Here is a 13,915-nt window from a genome sequence, read left to right as displayed (position 1 = left end):
TGCAAATAAAAGCTGCTGCTGCCTCAGGCGGGCCAGGGGTGAGCTGGAGCTGGGGGAGGGATGAAAAGAACCTGGCTTGAGATGCAAAGAGCCAGGCTCCTGGCGGCCCCTGTGTGACCCCTGCAGCCACAGCCCCCTCCAGGCCGCTGCCTAACAGAGGGACAGAGAGAGGGCTGTGTCCACCCTGCAGCTCTCTGGATTTGGCCAAACCTGGCTGCTGTGTGGCCCATTCTTGGGAACACCACACTCTCTTCCTGGGTGACTTTGATCACTCATCCCCCCAACAAATATAAACTGAGCACTCACGGTCTGCTGGGCACTCGTGCTGGGAGAGCTTAGTGGGATGCATCACTGTGCACAACCTTGTGAATGGACCGAAAACCAATGAAATGTACACTTTAACAGGGTGCAGTTCATGCTGCGTAAATAATATCTTAGGTTTAAAAAGCGTAAAGACAAAAGGAAGATGAGGCTCCTGGGTGGGCAGGAGGGCCGGAACCTAGTGGGGCCATGGGGTGGGGGCCGTGGGAGGGGAGCGTGGGTGGGGAGTGAGGGTGGAGAGCAGGGGGTGAGGGCTGTAGAGGGTGAGTGTGGGGTGGGGAGCAGGGGGTTGGGGCCGTGGGATGAGGGCTATGGCTGGTGAGTGTGGATGGGGAGCACAGGGGTTGAGGAGTGGGGGGTAGTGTAGGTGGGGGCCATGGGGTGAGGGCTGTGGAGGGGGGAGCGTGGGTGGGGAGTGGGAGGGGAGAATGGGTGGGAAGACGGTTGGGGAGCATGGGGTCGGGCTGTGATGGGGCAGCGGGAGGGAGAGAGGAGTTGCGGGGGTAGTAGGGAGTGGGGAGCATGGGGTGGGGGCCATCGGGGAGGAAGGTAGGTGGGGAGTGCAGGGTAGAAAGCGGGGGGTGGGTAGCTGGCAGGGCCCAGGGTGCAGTGGCCCCGGGAGCCTGGGAGCCGTGTGAGGCCTCCGGGTTTTCCTGGAGCAGCATGCATTTTATTCTGATCACTTTTGTTTCATGTCCTCCTAGAACTTTGCCTTGGCCCTTTTTGTGGCTCATTCACAGCTGGGCAGTCTTATTCTGCCACTTCTTCTGGGTCCCCAGGGATGATGCGCCAACCCCACAGGCCCTGAGCGGCCTCTTTCCCTGAGCGCAGCCCTGCCTCTCCCCACTGAACTCCCGGCTCCCCTACCGCCTCCATTCGCTTCATAGTCTGTTGCCATTGTCACCGTTGGTCCCAAGGCCGCCTTGTCCTTATCATCCTCACCTAGCGCTTCTCAACACTTTCTGTGTGGCAGGCCCAATTCCCAGGGCGTCACCCCCTCAGCTGGCTCTGATGAGGATCAACGTGCTGTGTCACCGATGAGACCTCTGGGGGAGGCTTGCTGGTCCCCTGGGCTCTTAGTGGGTCCCCCTGTGTTTAGGGCAGAGCTGTGATGCCATGTTGTACCCGCGGCCGGGTTTCCAGTGTGTTCACCCAGAGCCTGGCGCAGAGCCCTGGCTGAGTCACGCTTCGTTGCCTCAGTCCTTTGGGAAGAGGGGAGGTTCTGCCTCGGATGTTGCATGGGGTAATGAATAAGTGAATCTGTAGAAGAGTAAAGTGAGTCAGCCGTCCCCGTGGGGGCTGGTGTATGCAGGCTTGCGGGCTGGAGTGTTGTTAAAGTCCACAGGGAAGGAAAACCCGCTGCGAGTCTGCCCCCGCCCACCAGGGGCTCGCAGGCAGAGATGGAGAGGCCTCCGGAGAACTGGGGGGCAGAGAGGGGAAGTCGCTGGGCGATTGTCACATGGGAGGAAAGGGGCAGAGCCTGAAAGGACCTGAACCTTGGTCTCCAGGCTCTCGTGCCGCTGAGGTTTCAAGCCAGCTGCACCCCTCTGGGCTACCGTCCTTGGTGCATGTGAGAAAGGTGGAGAAGCAGCTTCCTCGTTACGCAGGCATCGCTGACTGTGGCATCGCTGACTGTGGCATCGCTGACTCCAGCAACGCACCCTTTTTTTTTTTTTTTTTTGAGGTGGAGTCTCACTCTGTCACCCAGGCTGGAGTGCAGTGGCATGATCTCAGCTTACTGCAACCTCTGCCTCCTGGACTCAAGCGATTCTCCTACGTCAGCCTCCCGAGTAGCTGGGATTACAGGTGTGCACCACTATGGGTGGCTAATTTTTGTATTTTTTGTAGAGACAGGGTTTTGCCGGGTTGCCCAGGCTGGTCTCGAACTCCTGAGCTCAAGTGATCTGCTCGCCTTGGCCTCCCAAAGTGCTGGGATTACAGGCATGAGCCACCGCGTTTGGCCACATGTACTGTTATTAAACCACAAATTTGTCAAAACAAATCACTTGTTATGTCTGTCCATATCTGTTCATTCCTGCCTGTCTATTCATTCCTGTTCTCTGGGGGTGGAAGTCACACTTTAAAAATCCTGAGAAGGAATTGGTTTTATTCTTTTTTTTTTTTTTTTAATTAAAAGAAAGAAAGTTTTTTGAGACAGAGTCTCACTGTGGCCCAGGCTGGAGTGCAGTGATGCGATCATAGCTCACTGCAGCCTCAACCTCCTAGGCTCAAGCGATCCTCCTGCCTTGGCCTCCCAAAGTGTTGGGATTACAGGTGTGAGCCACTGTGCCCATCTTCTTGGTTTTACTCTTATAAAATGGCACCCCCCCCCAACCCGTTGAACTGAAGCGCTGCTGCAAATTTGGAACTGAAAAGCCTCTGAGAAGTCAAAGATGCCATGCAGGTGCCCTTCATTTATTCAGGAAGTATGTATTGAGTACATGTGGGGCATTGTCTGGGTGCTTTGGATGTGCTAGGGAACAAGGTTCCTTCCCTCCTGGAGTAGGGCTGAGCAAGCTGAAGGAGCCCTGTAGCTCATTCTGAGCCTTTAAGCTCTTATTTTGCACACAGTTATAATCAATTGCATCATATGCCCTTCTGGCTTGTGGTGAGTTAGAAACAGAGAGAAGGGCTGGTGGAGGAAGGCGTTTTGAACTTGCCAGCAGAGGCTGTTGCTTTGTCTGGAGTTCTATCACACTCTCTCTCTCAAATTGTTAACAAGAACCCTCTTTGTCCTTACCCTGTTCTCTGGAGGAACTCTGAGTCATCCTTCAAGACCCGGATCAGGATGGGTGCGGTGGCTCATGCCTGTAGTCCCAGCACTTTGGGAGGCCAGGATGGGGGGATCACGAGATCAAGAGTTCGAGACTAGCCTGGCCAACATGGTGAAACCCCGTCTATACTAAAAATACAAAAATTAGCTGGGTGTGGTGGAGCATGCCAGTAGTCCCAGCTACGCGGGAGGCTGAGGCAGGAGAACTGCTTGAACCCGGGTGGCGGAGGTTGCACTGAGCCGAGATTGTGCCCCTGCACTCCAGCCTGGGCGACAGAGCAAGACTCTGTCTCGGGGGGAAGAAAGAAAGAGACCCTAATCAAACATCACCTCCTCTGCAAAGCCTGTCCTGGTCACAGCTGCCCAGGCAGAGCGGATTTCCTTCTTTCCTTGATGCTCCTGTAACTGCCAGTCACAACTCTTTGCCATAGCAGTAATGTCATGGTATTCACACACTACATTTTTGTTTGCCATGGTAGACTGTATATTTTTTGAGGGTAGGGACTGCATGTTTTTCAGCAAAATCCCTATATCACAGATTGTCAGTAAGTGTCAAATATTAACCCACAGCGATGGAAGAGGCAGCACAACAGTGAAAAGCAGACACAAGAGTATAAAGCAGTGTGTGCCAGGGCTGTTCAGTGATTGGGAGCCAGACACCGAACCCCTCAGTGGCCCAGCGTCTCCTTGTAGATGCTACAGATACTGTAATAAGGTCCTCAGAGCCTCCAGGGACTGCTTACAGCCTGTCTTCTCTAAGTCAGAGGGTGGAGTCAGGTCTAACACACTAACTCCCATTTAAGGAAGTAGAGAATTATCATGAAAGAAAGTGCTAGTGCTTTGTCATAGGGGGAAAACCTTTAGCTCTCGGTTTAATTTGGGTATCCAGATCAGCTTATACCCTGGAGGTTCTGCCGAAGTAATCATCTTTCTTTTCCTCTGGCCATCCTGTACTTCGTTTTCTTCTGTTCTCTGTCAAGCTAGGAAAGCTGGGTCATTCACACCTAGTGAAAATGCAATGAATCGGGGATCATTTGAGGAGTCTCCTGTGTTGGATATCAAACTGCATTTACGGTGTGAGCTCCAATGCAGAAACGATGTGCCTACACGCAGCTACCCACACAGTGCGGATCACATAAAGAAACAGCCTTGGCCGGGCGCAGTGGCTCACGCCTGTAATCCCAGCTCTGGGAGGCTGAGGCGGGCAGTTCACCTGAGGTCAGGGATTCGAGATCAGCCTGGCCGTCATGGTGAAAGCCCGTCTGTACTAAAACTACAAAAATTAGCTGAGCATGGTGGCAGGTGCCTGTAATCCCTGCTACTCTGGAGGCTGAGGCAGGAGAATTCCTTGAACCCAGGAGGCAGAGGTTGCAGTAAGCTGAGATTGTGCCACGGCACTGCAGGCTGGACAACAGAGTGAGACTTCTTCTCAAAAAAAAAAAAAAAAAAAAAAAAAAAGCCTTTATTCATGCCTTGTAAGGAATAAACCAAAAGGAGTTTATTTCTAGAGTTATGGGTTTTAGTTTTTATACTTTTTAATATTTTTGCAAAGTTTTTTGAGCAGGACAGGAGGGTGTTTTTGGTTTGGTTTTGTTTTTGTCAACTGGGGGGAGTTATGAAAGTCACTCTGAAAAAAGACAGCAAGTCATATAGTGATATGAGGCCTCTTAGTAATGAGAGCTCTCCCTTCAACTTCAGCAACGAACCTGGCCCCTTCCAGCCCCCGCCTCAGGTCCCCTCCCTCTTACAGACGTGGGCGCCCACTGAGCCCTCCTTCCTCTTTGGTGGCAAGAAGACATTTCTCCTTCCCCAGCCTTGCCCTCTCTCCCCTTAGCAGCCTGCTAGAAGCCAGCCGCTGCCATGGCGACTGCCCAGCTGTCCCCTTGCTCTGGGCAGCAGGATGTAAGAATTCTTTCCCATTTCCTTTCATCCTTGCTCCAGGGAGCTCCCTCAGTGGAAGCCGACAGCTCAGCTTTTTTGGTGCGTGGGTTGTTTTTTCCCTTCCTGAGCCGTGTTTGCATAACCTCTCCGGAGTCTCTGTAAAGTTAGGGCAGCTTTAGAGTGAGCTGCAATCTTGCCGCTCTCTGGGGCAACTTCCTCCTGTTCTCCCCTTCCCCCTTTCTTTGGCCTTGCTCTAAAGTTCAGTGTTGGGTGGAAATTCTGAAATGATTCTCTCTTTTTTCTTTCCATCGGCCCACAGATAACATATAAGGTGCCTGTGTCATGCCTGGCATGGTGATCAGTGCTGGGGCCGTAACAAGACCCAGACAGATGTGAAAGTAGCTGAAAAGATCAAAAAGACTTACGCTAAAAAGTTTCCAGGGTGGTGGGGGGGATCCTTAATTTCTTCATTTTGCTTTTCTGTGTTTCTCAGTATTCTACACCTAGTATGAGTTTTTGTAATGAAAAAAGGTTGTTCAAAACATTTGCAAAAGTGTTAAGAAAGTTACGCAGTGCTCAGCCCATAGCAGATCCTCCTTCCTCGGGGGTTTGGTCCTCCAGCCAGGACTGGCTTTGGCGATATGCAGAGGAGACTAGAATCTCTTTGGGGAGAAGGCAGGGCCCCCAGTCAATGTGGGTCCTGTGTCGGGCCGCCCTGGTGAGAACACTGGGTGCCTGGTCAGAATCTCTTCCTCAGTGCTGACCTGAGCCTGATATTTCAAGTTTGGGTGGGAGGGGGAAATGGGGGAGGGGCAGGCCTTCAGAGCTTAGTGGGGACCATATGCCGTTTGTAACTTTTGGGGAATTATTAGAGCGGCTCATCCTGGTGGCTTTGGTGATTACAGAGAATTCTTGCCTTGACCCCCCTTCCTAGCCCCTCTGTGGTCACCGTCTGTTTTTGTTGTCACTGGGTTTTTTCCCACATCCCCATCCCTTTCATTGCTCAGCAGCTCTGGCTTGACCACCCCCGACCCCGCTTGGACCCCCCCTGCTTGCCACCCCCCCCCACCCCACCGCCGCCGCCGCTTGGTTCCTCCCGCCCCGCTTGGTCCCCTGCTTGGTCTCCCTGTGTGGTCCCTCCCACCCCCACTGTCTCTCCTTTACCTCCTCTGGCGTTTCCCTGCCCCATCCCTCTCTTCCAGAGAGGTCGGGAGCGGGGAAGAAGGGGAGGAGAAGGCACAGATGGGGAGGAGGTGGGAGAGGCGTAAAGGCACCTCCAGGACCCAGTGGAAAGGTCAGAGGAGAGCCAGGAGAGGGAAAAGCCAGAGAGAAGAGCATGTAACAGCCACCAGGGCGGGCTGCTGAGGTCACAGCTCTGCGCCAGGAGGTGTCCTGAGAACATTAGGATGCTGCTTTGTTGACACAGATGAACTTACTTAGCAAATGAAGGCAGAGAATCTTGACGAGATGACCTGGGCATTGGCCTCAGGCTCCCTTTACCCACCTGCAGGGCCCTGCCTGGGGCTTGTAGGTCCCCACGGGTCCTTTCCAGGAGTCAAAGCTCCATCAATGGCCTCTGATGAGGCTTCATAGACCAGCGGAAGGAAGGGTCAGGCTCTTTTGAGAGTGGAGTTTTATTAATGTTAAACATGACAGCTGTGTCTTTTCACGAACAAGACTCTCTCTGGGTGGGAAGGGGAGGGCGTCCATAGTCTCCAAATCGGGAACATCCAGCGTGCAATTGGCCTGGGCTCTGAGTGCATGACACCAACAAGAAGGAAACCACAGTCCTCAGGATGGGGCTCCTGACCTTGCTGTATCCTCAGTGACGGCGGCCCTGAGATGGGGCTCAGTGTGATGCTATGATGCGCATCTGAATCCTCGTGGCTTATGGGCAAGCAGAGGAGCTAGAGGCAGCACAGGCAGAAAGGCCTCCTGGTACCCAGGGCCGATGCTCAGTAGCTCTCTTGCTAATGATGGCTGTTCCCTCTCTTGGGGTGTGGGATTTTGGGGAGGGAGCACTGGAGGGACTGTCCTGGCGGTCTTTGATGGGCGTGCTCAGGGACCACGGCCTCTGCAGGAAGCTACTTTGTGCAGTCTCTTGCTTAAAATAAAAGGCAGACAGGCAGCAAGGAGGGCGTGGGGACTGAACTCTGAGCACTTCAACTTTTCTGCTCTTGAGACCTTTGTCTCGTCCTCTCTCCCAACAGTGAGTTCTCACCATTTCCTCTTCTCCATGTCTTCCTCTAGTCAGTGGGCCTCAAGGTTTGGCAGCCTCAGAATCACCCTTGGGCTCGTTCGGGCACAGTTTCAGAGCTCCACTCCCAGTGTCTGGATCAGTAGGGCTGAGTGGAGCCTGAGCACCCACATTTCTGGTAAGTTCCTGGGTGCTATGGTGCTGCTGGTCCGAAGAGCACGCTTTGAGAACTGCTGCTGTAGACTTCAGCAGCTCTGCAGCAGGCAGGGAGGATTGTGTGGCTCATTCTCACTTCACCTCTCCAAGCCTCGGTTTCTGCATCTGTGAAATGGGACTGTGATCTGTGCTGCCCTCACGGAGGAGAAGAATCTGCAATGTGCAGATTTTTAGAGTGGGGCCTGGCCCCTCATAAGTGCTTAGTAGACTTGGGGCTCAGTTACCTCCCAGACCTTCACTATCTTCCATCTCTCCTCAAGAAAGACTCACAGAAGGAGTGACTCCGTGACTGTGTGCCTCGGAGTGCCCCACTCGGAAACCCAGAGCTGGATGCAGAAAGTTGTCCCCATTCTACAGCTGGAACAGCTGAGGCTCAGAGCATGAAGCACCCTCATCTGATGTTTCATAGCTAGAAGGAAGCCAGCTGGGGTGCGGCCCTGGCTGGCTGATCTCTGGAATTTGTGCTCTTCTCAGTGCGCCAGGTTGCCTTAGCAAACAGTTGTGTGTAAGGGGTGCAAGGTGCCAGGAAATGGCGAGAAACGGATGTCAGACTCTGCCCACCTTGTTAAGGACAGAGCAGTGGACACTTGTGAGTGCAGGGGCTGGTGCGCCAGTGTTCTGTGGTGGTAGCTGAGGTCTCCCAGGAAGAGAGTGTCAGGGGAAAGGAGAGGACGAGGTGGAACCCTGGGGAGTGTCTGTGTGGAGACAGAGGGGATGGAAGAGCCAGGAGAAAGCAGAAGGCAGGATCAGCGCTCTGAGAGCCAAGATGGCACCATGCCCTGGGTGCTGTGGGAAGGGAGAAGTTCAAGGAGGGCAAAATTGACGATGATGTGAAATGCCACCAGTGGGCATGGAGAAGATGCTGTTGGCTTTGGCAATTAGGAGGCTCCTGTGGACCCCTGAGGGCAGTTTCACTGGAGAGTGTTGGGGGTCAAAAAACAGCAATGATTCCCATCAGCCAAGCCCTTCAGATCTCATTTCTTTTTCATGTAATCCTCCCAACCACTTTATGAGGTAAGTATTTGACCCATTTTGTGGATGAGGATACTGAGGCTTAGAGACATTGAGGACTCTGGTCTGGGTCATAAGGCTAGTACATGTGGGGGTAAGTTTATAAAGGATTCTGGAATTTGAACTTGCACCCTGGACGTTGCAGAGAAGGTTAAGGGTATGGACCGCTCCAATGTACTGAGGGCTCCAGCAGAAGGAGTTCATGGCATCTGTCTCTGGTGCCTGTGTTTGGGGGAAGTCCTGGGTCCCCCGACCCCCCCTGGGGTTGCCCAGTCTCCCTGTGTCCTCTGCCTAGACCTGGACTCTGAACCTCAGTCTAAAGAGATGGACCATTGGCCCTGTTGGGGACCAAGTGGCACAGTGAGGGTGATGGAAAGCCCAGGTGCCAACCTTCTTCTGGGCAGTTTTGCCATCTTAGTGCATATACACACACACACACACATATATATAACACACATACACATACACAAATACATGAATATACATACACGCATATATGTACACCTGTACTCACAAATGTATGTATATACACACATACAAACACACCTATACACATATATACACGTATTATACACACAAATATATGTATATAAACACATACCCAAATATACACACACACACATATCACACTAATATATACATGATGGCGTTTCTCTGTGCCCTTTAGTAGATATGCTAGTGTTCCTGTGCACAGGAGTGACAATAGCCCGAGGTAGACGAGGGAGCCTAGGGCTCCCCACTGCTGATGCGGGGCCGTGACTGCCACTGGGGTTTGTGGACCTGATTTGTTCAGAAGAGGGCAAGTAGCTGAACCAGGGATGAAGAACTAGCGCTTCCCCTTCCACTGCCGAGAACCTCCTTCAGGGTGAGCGGGGTTGGGGAGAGGCCTCCAGTCTGCTGGGCAGCTGCAAAAACGGTGCGCAGACCTACAGGTTTTCCGTCTCCGACTCAGCTGACCCGTCACTGTTGTGCCAGATCTCTAGCAGCAAACATTTGTAAGCAAAATGTGACTCGGATTTTCAAAAACAGGCCTGTCAGCAATCTTGTTGACCAAACCATTGTCAGATATGCACCCAGCAGTCACCTAGCAAACCATGTCCCTCTTTACCCCACTCCCCCATGATCATTTAAATGACATCAGGCTGTGGTTCTGGAAGGTTCCCAGTGTCCTTGGGGTTGGGGGTGTGACTTACTTATTGTACGTCTATCTTGTGCCAGGCCCTGGGCTGGTACTTGGGACACAGGGGCAATGCTTGTGGTTTTTCAACAAGAACCTGTGACCCTCCAGGGGCAAAGGGTGTTGCCCGAGGTAGACCTGGGGAGGTCTGAAAGAGGGGAAGGGTGGATGTGGAGGGTTGGAGGTGCACAGAGCATGGCCGGCATGTGGAGGCACTTGGCAGCCAGCAGAGAGGGCAGTCGCTGGAAAAGCTGTGGCGCTCTATAGAGGAGCCAGCCAGAGCCGTGGGAGGGGGCGACACTGAGAAGAGAGAGGCTGGGAGAGCTGGCTCAGCCCCAAGGCTTGGCACTAGGCTGAACACATGGTCGGGGTCCCCAAAAACTGCGTTGGCCCAAAGCAGGGCTGGTAACTTTCCTCCATGGAGGCTTGGGCCAGGGATGGGCAGTTTGGATCCAAATCCCAGCTGACCGGTGTGGAAATGGGAACCCGAGAGCGGTTACCATGGAAACAGACTCACTGTGTTCTTTTGCTGCTGAAATGCAGTCGGAGGCGGATGTTCAGCCCCTCCTCCCCCTCAGGTCAAGGCTGCCATTTAATTAAGCACTTTGGTGTTGATGCTCTGACAACACTCCTCAAAACAGAGCCCTGGCTTGCCAGACACCACGGGAACTGCTGAGAAATGCTCTTGAGCTAAAGGGCTGCTCCCCCACACCCCAAGTCTGCACCAGCCGCCTGTGGCTGTGCACTTTGCACCTTACAAGTGAGGAACTGCCGTCTCTTGCACCAGTCTTGTTTCCTGTGCGCTGTGGCCACCTGGCAGCCCTGCCCTGTGTCAGGAGCTTTAGGTTGAAGGTTCCACCCTGACGGGCTAGGTGGGTTTTGTAGCTTTCACTTTCAATCATCATGGTCAACTGATAAGGGAGGCGTGAAATCACCCCATTTTGGAAGGATCCCAAATGTCTATCAACTGATGCACTGATAAGCAAAATGTGCTCTCTCCGTACAGTGGAGTGCTGTTCAGCCATAAAAGGAATGAAGTGGTGACCCGCACACGCGGCAGCAGGGATGAACCTTGGAGATGTGACACTGATTGAAATAAGCCAGACCCCAGAGGCCACATAGCATATGAGTCCATTTCAATGAAATGTCCAGCACAGGCCAATCCATAGAGACAGAAAGTGGAAGAGTGGTTGCCAGGGCCTGGGGGAGTGGGGTGGAGAATGGGGAGTGACTGTTCTTGAGGACGGGATTTCTCGTTGGAGTGATGAAATTAGATAGTAGCGATGATGGCACAACATTGTGAGTGTCCTTAAAGCCACTGAATTTTATGCTTTAAAGTGGTTAAAATGGTGAATTTTATGTTATGTGACTTTTATCTCAATAAAGAAAAGAACGTGTTTTACAGGTGAAGCAGCCCAGGCTGTTGTTTGGGAATTCAGGCACAGTCCTCAGGGCATGGGAGGTGGGGCTCTCACCCCTCGTGGTCTTCTGTGCTCTGGACTCCTCTGTCCTCACGTCTCACATCCAGTTGGTCACCAGGCCCTGTGGATTCACCTGCGCAGTGTCCCTGAGACCATCCTTCCTTCTATCCCTGCTGCCTTGTCACCTACTGACCCCCAGATGGCCATGGCCTGGTGGGGCAGTTCCCTGGAAAAAGGGGGCTGAGCACACACACCCAAGGTGTCCAGGCCCTTGGCTCTGGCCTCACCATGTTGTGACACTGGCCACATCACGTGGCCTCTGAGCCTCAAGCCCTTATCAATGAAGGTGATTTGGATGTTGATGATGAAAGTGGCCATGATGTCTCTACCTCATCTACCTCCCAGCATTGTTACAAAGACCAAATGAGATGAAATAGAAGCATGTTTTGTAAACTGAAAAGTGCTGTGCCAATGTGAGTGGTGATGATGATCAGTTTCCTTTAAGAAGTAAGTGTTGTGGAGTCCCTGACCCTGGACTGCAGTTAGGATCACGCATTCATGGTCTGCTGAGAGCTGCATGTTCCTTAGCTCCCGGGGACAAATGGATGACCCATTTGACCACCCCGGCTTCTTGTTGAAGGCGAACTTGCTGGTTACCACTCCGGTTTCGAGATAAGCACCAGGAAGTGAACTTAGCTCCAGGCCCGTGTCTCCTTTAGACAGGGGGTTTGTGTCCTTGGGTCTTGGTGCTAACTTACATGCTTTGTGTGGGATCTGCAGGGAGGTACTTAGATTCTAGGAAGAAACGCAGATTGATTTTTTTTTTTTAACTAGCATCAGCATCACTGGGGAGCTTCTTAGAAGTGTAGACCCCAGACCTGTTTAATCAGAAGCTGCATTTAGGAAGGTTTCCCCAGTGATTCAAATCCACTCAATGTTTGAGAAGCAAACATATCGCTCTACGATATCACTGGGTGCCTGGGAAACCCTCACACCAGCAACGAAATGCCCTGACAGAGCATCAGTTCATGCACGTGGCTAATACAAGGTGAATGACTCCAAACCAGTGGCATCCCTATGCGCCAGCAACCACCAGTTGGGAATTGTAATGAGATCTTGGTGATAATGGCAATTAAAATATGAACTATTTGTGGAGTAAGCAGAATAAGGATATGTGATCCCCTCAAGAGGCACAGAACTTTGTTGGAAAACACAAAACCAGTCCCAATTAAATGGGGACACCAACGGTTTAGAGCAGAGATTCTCAACTAGGGGTGTTCTGCCCCCTTTGGGGGACATCTGCAATGTGTGGAGGCGTTTTTGTTTGTCATAACTGGTGGGGCCAGGTGAGGGGTGCTGCTCAGCACCCTGCAATTTACAGGACAGTCCCTACCAGAGAGAATGATCTGGCCCCAGATGCCAGTTGAGCTGATGTTGAACAATTTTGGTTTATCCTAGTGGGGTACACATGCACCTGCATGTCACACGCACACACATGCACACAGACATTTTTATTTTATTTTATTTATTTTATTTTATTTCATTTGATTTCATTTTTATTTTATTTGAGACAGGGTCTCAGTTGGCCACCCAGGCTGGAGTACAGTGGCATGATCTCTACTCAACTGCAGTCTCAACCTACTGGGCTCAAGTGATCCTCCCACCTTAGCCTCCCTGGTAGCTGGGACTACAGGTGCCCACCACTGTGCCCAGCTAATTTTTTGGTTTTTTTTTAGAGAGGTGGTTCCTCCATGTTGCCCAGGTTGACCTCAAGCTCTTGGGCTGAAGTGATCCTCCCACTTTTGCCTCCCAAAGTGCTGGGATTACAGGGGTGAGCCACCATACCCGGCCAATACACACATCACTTTAAAAATTCAAGACTATCAGGCCGGGTGCAGTGGCTCACACCTATAATCCCAGCACTTTGGGAGACCGAGGCGGGCAGATCACGAGTTCAGGAGATCGAGATCATCCTGGCTAACACGATGAAACCCCGTCTCTACTAAAAATACAAAAAATTAGCTGTGCGTGGTGGTGGGCGCCTGTAGTCCCCGCTATTCAGGAGGCTGAGGCAGGAGAATGGTGTGAACCCCAGAGGCGGAGCTTGCAGTGAGCCGAGATCGCGCCACTGCCCTTCAGCCTGGGCGACAGAGCGAGACTCTGTCTCAAAAAAAAAAACAAACAAAAAAATTCAAGAATATCAAATGATATTTTGATAATACAGAGCAGTGGAGGATGGGAGAACTTAGCATAGTGGATTGTGAGACAGATTTTAAAGTCATGATAATAAAAACTGTGGCATTGAAATAAAACTGAATGTGGATCGATGGAACAAAATAGCCCTCAAAGCCATTTGAATAAAAATGACTATATAAGATAGAACAAGCATAACACAGCCAATGGAAACGTGTTCAGAATTCACTGGTGACCTAATTGTCTAGTCATAAGTGAAATATCCTCGGAGCCATATCCCAGGCCAAATCAAGAGCCACTTTCTTTGTTTCCTCTTCATACCCACCCCACCCCCGTCTGTCTACAGTGTAGAGTCTCATTCCAAGTAGGACTGCAAAGATTGAGGCAAAAAGAGTTGATGAATTTCTGGTCTACAAAGAGGATGAATTTCTGGTCCCTAAATAAGATCCATAATTTGAGCCTTTTAAAATTTTTATTTTTAAATTTTTTTTGGTTGGGCCCTGGCACTGCTGGCGGCGCCCACATCTGTGCAATGGGCCCACCCAGAGTTTGAGCCTTGATTGTAGGAAGGCTGTAGGCATTGCAGCCAGAAAGGCCTGGGTTTAAATCCTAGCATGACCTTGAATTCTCTCACAACCTTGAAAGTGCCGTGTGACTTCTCTGAACCTCCATTTCCCATCTGTGAAATGGGCATGAAGCCTGCAGCACTGTTGCCAGGATTCAGG

At 51.7% G+C, this 13,915-nt stretch overlaps 1 protein-coding gene across 1 annotated transcript in view; it reads left to right on the top strand.

Annotated features, from left to right (window-relative positions):
• COTL1 (coactosin like F-actin binding protein 1) overlaps positions 1–13,915 on the top strand; it is a 51,788-nt gene that overhangs the window by 13,524 nt on the left and 24,349 nt on the right. The gene's annotated exons all lie outside the window — the stretch shown is intronic.

The sequence above is a fragment of the Nomascus leucogenys genome, chromosome 2, assembly GCF_006542625.1.
Source record: "Nomascus leucogenys isolate Asia chromosome 2, Asia_NLE_v1, whole genome shotgun sequence".
Classification (NCBI taxonomy): Eukaryota; Metazoa; Chordata; class Mammalia; order Primates; family Hylobatidae; genus Nomascus; species Nomascus leucogenys.
This window is presented reverse-complemented; position numbering and strand designations above follow the sequence as displayed.